Source organism: Danio rerio, chromosome 19, assembly GCF_052040795.2.
Source record: "Danio rerio strain M-AB ecotype USA chromosome 19, GRCz13ab, whole genome shotgun sequence".
NCBI classification, from domain to species: Eukaryota; Metazoa; Chordata; class Actinopteri; order Cypriniformes; family Danionidae; genus Danio; species Danio rerio.
This window is the reverse complement of record NC_141039.2, coordinates 185,903-192,873: the sequence shown is the minus strand read 5'-3', so window position 1 is coordinate 192,873 and position 6,971 is coordinate 185,903. Positions and strand designations below refer to the sequence as shown.

The following is a 6,971-nucleotide window of genomic DNA, read 5'->3' as shown; positions in this document are numbered from 1 at the left end:
TTGGGCTCAGACCGCCGCTGGATTGGCTGATTCTGCTGTTTGTGTTGTAATGAGCGCTGCGCTATTCTCAGAGTCTGTTTGTGTATTAATCTGCGCTCTCGCATCTTCATTATGTTACGTATCGGCCAGCCAGACCTGCTCGCTCATCCTAAAAATACAGACGAGAGAGCGCTTACAGTGTTTACTAGGACACAGCTGGGTTTATTAGGACAGACTTGTGTTTATTAGGACAGGGTTGTGTTTATTTGGACAGGATTGTGTTTATTAGGACAGGATTGTGTTTATTAGGACAGGGTTGTGTTTATTAGAACAGGATTGTGTTTATTAGGACAGGATTGTGTTTATCAGTACAGGGTTGTGTTTATTAGGACAGGATTGTGTTTATTAGGACAGGATTGTGTTTATCAGTACAGGGTTGTGTTTATTAGGACAGGGTTGTGTTTATTAGGACAGGGTTGTGTTTATTATAACAGATTTGTGTTTATTAGGACAGGATTGTGTTTATTATGACAGATTTGTGTTTATTAGGACAGGATTGTGTTTATTATGACAGATTTGTGTTTATTAGGACAGGATTGTGTTTATTACACTGTAAATGCGAATAGTATTCCTTACTATCAAAATTCTAGTGTGTTTACTTAATTTTAAGCTAATTGTTGAGTTTACTAGAAATGCATTAGTGTTGCTGACATAGTAAGGTATAAAGTTCCCATAACTAATGTAATTTGAGTAAAATTGCTTATAAGGGCTAAGCCATGCTGTTACGCATGCGTACTGGGTGGTGATTTCCCATCCCCCATCCCGAGTCACAACCAACTGCCACCCAGCACCGCCATTGAAGGACAGGATTTCATATTGAGAAGATGTACTGCTGTAAATCAAGGTAAACTTTCGTTTTAATTACTACTTTGATTTTATTTGTATAGTATCAGTAATCTGTTTATTTGCTGCACTTTGTGAAATTGTTTGCTGTTTTGTGAACTAATTACTAGCCCATGATGTTGTGACTAAGTTAAACGTTTTGACCACTGCACGTTATTTGCAATACTGTCTACTTTACTAGATAAGCTATGTTTAGCTGCTTAGTCCTTTTTAATAACTATTAATAATTTGTAAAGTTAGTAGTAATTTGTAAAGTGGGCGTTATGCTCTGAAAGAGCGGGCCGCGCCATTTTAAATGATGCACTGAGAGAGCAAGAGCGCGCGCAATGATCCGTTCAAATAGATGTAAAGTTAACACATAGCTGTAGGTCTACATTTTTAAAAAAGAAAACGAAACCTATTTATCCGCATTACAAATACAGTAACGTTAGTTATCGCTGAACTTTAGTGGCGCTTGTTGTGACGAAAATATGCGTGTTTTTTTTTTTAAGATTTACTTTTATGAGATCACCTGCAGGAAGCAGGTGAGGAGATCAGCTGTGATTCGGTCCGGCGTCAGCGAGCGGCTCATGACCAGACCAGTCGTTTTTTTCTCCATGATCGCCGGGGCAGCAGCAGTTTTAACCCGCCGAGGCTTTTAGAACATTATAAAGCAGTTTCAGCTCAAAATGGACCCGTGAGTGTCGTAGGTAATTTAGGATTTCGATGCGATTACGATTCGTGTCACTGTATGAGGCAGATACATATTTACACATGATGCTAAAGTGTGCTTATGCTAACAATCCCTATGAAACTTAAAGTTAAACTTATGAAAATGCGAGAGATATTTAATTAACTCATTTATTTGTTTTATATGGTATTTGTCTTTTCTTTATGCCGTTTTGAAGGTTTATTCCAGTGTTGCCGTTACGTTATTGAGTGTTTTGTATTGCTGTAATGACAAATAAATCTGACCAGACGCGACTGAATATGTGTGATGGATAACGTTAATGATGAATTGGTATAACTCGTACAACCAAGCACAGAAACATCCCTTTGTTTGCTCAATATCACACAAAGGCATCAACAAGCCTTTGTTATAAGCAAACTTTCTGTAAAGAAACAGGCTTTGCCAAACCTGTTAGTTTGCATTTTTAAAGAAGGTTTCACTAATTTTTAACAATTTAGGGCAAATAAATTTGAACAATTACAAGGTTGTTTAAAATGTAGCACACCATTAGAGTATTGTGAGTGGCATATTTGGTTTGTAATATCATTATACCCTTTATTTATTTTTTATTTCAGACTACCAGTTTGTGAGCTGATATGCAGTGGAAATGTAAGTTTTGCACTTACACATCAAAGAAAACTTTTTGAACAATACCGCACAAGCCATAGAACATATTCATGAATTGTTCTATTAGCGTTACCTTGTCTCCATACTGAGTGTCAGGGTAATTTTAAATCGTTTAATGCATTAAAAGTACATTTAACAAAATTCTCAGCAAAGAACTGCATGATCAAGAATAGTACGAATATTTTGTCCATTTGAAAAATCATCTGAGGACTAGTTAGAAATAGGGTTGTTGTGTTGTGATACCATTAATTTATGTTACAATACTATACCAGCTGAAGTATGGTGATATCAAGTAGTATTGCAATACTGTAATTCATAACTTAAATCCATGAAATAAAGAAAAATGTCAGAAATAATATATATGTTATTATAGGCCTACTTGAATTTAAATAATTCCCTTATTGTTGAAAAAAGTATTTGCACATCTCTTCACCTAAAATGTATTCATTCCAGCAAAAAAAATACATTAAAATAAAGATACATAAAGAAAAGAGCATTTTTCCAACAAACCTAGGCTATATGAAGTGGTCAAAAATTGTTTCCTGTTGCTATTTTGGGTTTTTCATCTATCATACTTTTTTCACACTTATTATCGGATAAGAATCCAAAGTATTTCAAAATTTCACTTTATGAGTCATTCTTTTTAATAGATTGTCACGGTTGTTGTAGCTATTACATCATATTGACAGGAACAGAAATAAACGAATTCCGATTCAAAATGAACCATCACAAAATATGCAATAGGCTACTATAAAAGGCGCAAATTCTACAGTTTTACAACCTTAGAAGGCTCCATAGACTATTAAAATACAATGATCTATTGTTGCTGAATCGTGTAAGTATTTTAGTGACTTTTTCACATGCAGCATTATGTATTGTAGGCAGACTGTTAATGACAATACTACCGTTTACAAACTACAGTGGCACCGCCAGTATCTTGGAGCCATAGTATCACGATACTACCATAGTACCGGTAAACCGTGCAACCCTAGTCAGAAAGTTCAGTGTCCTTTTAAAGACATCAATTGAGACAAATATTTATTCCACTTTTAATGCGCATAAAAGTAAGGCACACCAGCAACAATGCCATGATTATATTTAATCGGGGGTTGTGTTTATTACTGTTTGGTGACAAGTATAGCTCATGCTTTTGATGACAGGCGCCGGGAGTATTTGGCAGCTTTTATTATTCAAGAACATTTAACTATGTCATGTTAAAGTGTAACATCTGTTGCTAAATGGCATTGCATTGTATCATTGCATGTGTTTCTGATTTCTGTTTTTTGTTTTAGAATTTCGCTTAGCCATGTCAATAACACTTTACGTTTTTGTGCACAACAGTGACATCCAGAAGGAAGTCATAGAGGAAACACCAGCTGATGCAAGTGCTGCAGAAGGTTTGTTTTCTTTTCAAAACTTTGTGTGATTTTGTGAATTTGTGTTTTTGAATGTTATTAATGACTAATAATGTTTTGATTGGATCTTTGCAGAATTCAATCGAATATCAGGAAGAAATGTGAGATCCAAGTTCTACGCTGCATTGGACACACACTGCTCGTTTGATTGAAATAAAAAAAAAAAAACAGGAGAAAATTGCAGAAGAAAACTAGAAGAAATTTTCAACATGTTAATTCAAAGGTATTTTTGTGACATCATCTTTGAATCATAATTTGCATTTGATTGCAATAAATTGCATTTGATGTTTTCATTGGGCTATAATGCATGTCTACCTGTCTTTACTTTTTCAAGGTCATCTGGCAGCAGTTCTCCGGGGTCTTTCAGTCCTTTAGAGGGATGAGTCTAAAGAAATTTTCAGGATGTGTTTTGTAAGTAGTATTATTGTTTCTGCTTTCTTAGACTGGAAATGAAGCAGTCATTCCAGTTTACTTCACTTATTAATAAAAATTTTCAATTTTATAAAAATAAAACAAATGCATTTAATGTAAGTATTTGAAAGTAAGAGGGATGTTATATTATGGCCTTTGGAGCAAGAGCATTGCTATGTTGCAAATACAGCAGCTTGTGCCGTCACAGGGTCAGTTAGCTTCATAGGCCAGTGAAGTAATGAATGCATTTCTTTCATTTTTAAACACACTTGTTTTGAAAAGGAGGAAGATTAGCTTGAAAAAAAATCTTAATAAGTGTAATACCTATGTAATATGTGGAGAGAAATATAATTTCAGTTGAAAGAACCTGCTGGATTAAGATGTAAAAAGATAGTGTTAAAAGCCACAAAGTCAAAGATGCTCCGTATTATAACCAACCCTGTGAAGTCACCTGCTGTGGGATTGTAGATGGCTGCACCCTTGTTCTAAAAGCCATACTAAAACATCAATTTTCTTATTAAAAAATAGTTATTAATACATTTTTGAAAAGTGTGCTAAATAATGCAAACTTGACTCACTGCTTTAATCTAGCAAAACCAAATGCATTCATGAATCGGTTCCCAATTTATTAAGTTTTCCCTACAAAATATTTATATTGATTATGTAGCACCAATTGGTCTCTCACACATTTGCATTTAATTTCTTGAAAATGTTTTAAAAGTACTTTTACTGCAGTTTGTTTTATTACATTACAGTGTTTCTTTAATTAAAAAAAAATTATTGTTCCTTTAGAATAGTATCATGTTCAAGATACTGGAATTTAGTACCAATCTCTGCTGCAATTTTAAGCAGCAAATTTCCTGCTAACATTTTAAGCACTTTTGAGCACATTTTTAAACAGCACTGTTTTGCCATTCTGTTCACATGCTTAACAGAAATGACACTCAACAATGCTCAAATGTTATCAGGAAATGGATGTTTTTAAAATTACTATATGGATTGGTAATAAATTCCACTATCATGACAAGCCTAGTAGAAGCAGTACAGGCAAATCCATCGTGTTGGTCTACATTGAAGAAGGAGCACCATAGCAAGGCCTTCTTATAAGAAGCATTTGAATGTAAAATGTACTATAAACACAAATAGTCATGCTAATAAGCAACTAGTTAATAGGGTAATTGGTTCCTACTAAAGTGTTACTAAATTAAGCACAAGGAATTGTATTTTTTTCACCTCTGCTTTTGGTCTCCTGGCCACTACAGGCTTTATTAGTGCCATTTAGAATATGAAACTTTACTTATTTTTCTTTCTCTATTCATAGGATGTAATTGTAGAGTCGGACTTCAGTGCAGAAGATGTTGGCCTGCTGACTGTCGTGTGTGAAGATGTCTAAAGAACCTCATTATGGATGCAATGTGGGCCTTTATACTGGAAGGAAAAGTGGTTATGGACTTTGCCACATGCAGTATGTCTCTTTTTTTGCTTTGATTTACACACTGAATTCGGACTACCCAAAGACTTTGAGCAATGCATTTGAATTTGTTCAACGTGTGTTGCTTTTGCTGGGAGGGAAGCGTAATGTGTTTTATTCGGCGAGTGCCTATATACTGCTGTGCTTTATGTTTAAAGGTTCAGGTATAATGGCATGTTTAATTACAAAGTGTTGCTTTTTAACATGTTGCTGTTTGCAGTGTTACATTTAGGACTGCAGCATTTTGGTGTTTAAAACACTTTTTTTTTTTTTTTTTTACCAAAAAAGTGTATTGTGATTTATAGGGTTGTCAAAAGTATTGAGTTTGGTACCAATCGGTACTGAAATAAATAAAAAAAAAAGTCCATCCATTTCCCACTAACATTGCAAGAACTGATTGGCCATTGTGTTCACATGCTCAGTAGATATGACTGATTGGCTTTGAAGCATTATTTTTACCACACTTCACCACTGTTCACCAGGTGCAAAGATACAAAGACACTGGATAACTTCAAAGCACTGTCGATCAGTCGATCCATCACCAGATAGCTTATGTTAGCTTCTAAACAAATCAGCTATTGACATGGCTTTGAAACACTTCAGTGTCTGTGTAACTTTGTTTGGACTCAGTGAAAAATGGTAAACCTATGACAGTCACAGCCAATCACAGTCATTTCTGTTGAGCATGTGAACACAGTGGCCAATCAATGGTGTTTAAGAACGAGCTCAGTAGCACTCAAATGCTGGTGGAAAATGGATATTTTTAATATTTCAGTATTGATTGATACCAAACTCAATACTTTTGACCACACTAATGTGATATTTTCTGTAGGAAAATCTAAACTACACAGTCTAACAAATTAGCTTTAAAGCTTAATATCTGTTCCTCTGTGAGTGTCTATATGCTGCCATGTTTAAGGTGCTGGTGCAATGGCATGTTTAATTACACTAATTCAAGTATCTTTTTTCCAAGTGTCAAGTATTTAATGTTTTTTTGATAGATTTTCAAACCTTTTCGAAAACTTGTGTTTTAGGGTTGAACATGTTTATTATATTTTTTGTCTGTATTGCTGTTTACAGTATATTACAGCACTTTACAACAGGTTTTTACAAAACTGTATTGTGTACAAGTGTATTGTGATACTAAAATATCACAAGTGTGTTGTGAAATTCTGCTAATTTTGTCAAATAAAATGTTTACATTTAAGACCTGTATAATGTCATTACTTGTAGGTTGAACTACATATTTTATGTTCAGTTTAATTGAAGAAAATGTGGAAACCGATTGCACGTAGTTTCTTTAGTTGACATTACTTAAAATGGTGGATTAAAACAATGTTGAGACTACTAGCATTCAAGATGTTAACTGAACATGGTAGAACAGTATTAGTTAAATAGAGTTATTAAAGTAATCTTACTATAAAACCCTAAGTAAGATTACTAAATAATGACAAGT

At 34.3% G+C, this 6,971-nt stretch overlaps 1 long non-coding RNA gene across 10 annotated transcripts; it reads left to right on the top strand.

Moving 5' to 3' along the window:
* The first annotated feature begins 834 nt into the window (after positions 1–834).
* On the top strand, positions 835–6,722 carry LOC148679749 (uncharacterized). 10 transcript variants are annotated; one of them, XR_015945248.1, is made up of 8 exons: positions 835–883; positions 1,374–1,571; positions 2,167–2,200; positions 3,560–3,615; positions 3,709–3,856; positions 3,968–4,044; positions 5,366–5,921; positions 6,200–6,720. It is a non-coding gene; the product is annotated as an uncharacterized LOC148679749 (long non-coding RNA). The 10 variants fall into 10 exon arrangements; XR_015945244.1 differs by lacking the exon at positions 1,374–1,571 and having other exon boundaries at positions 5,366–5,901; positions 6,213–6,722; XR_015945245.1 differs by lacking the exon at positions 1,374–1,571 and having other exon boundaries at positions 5,366–5,721.
* Positions 6,723–6,971: the final 249 nt, after the last annotated feature.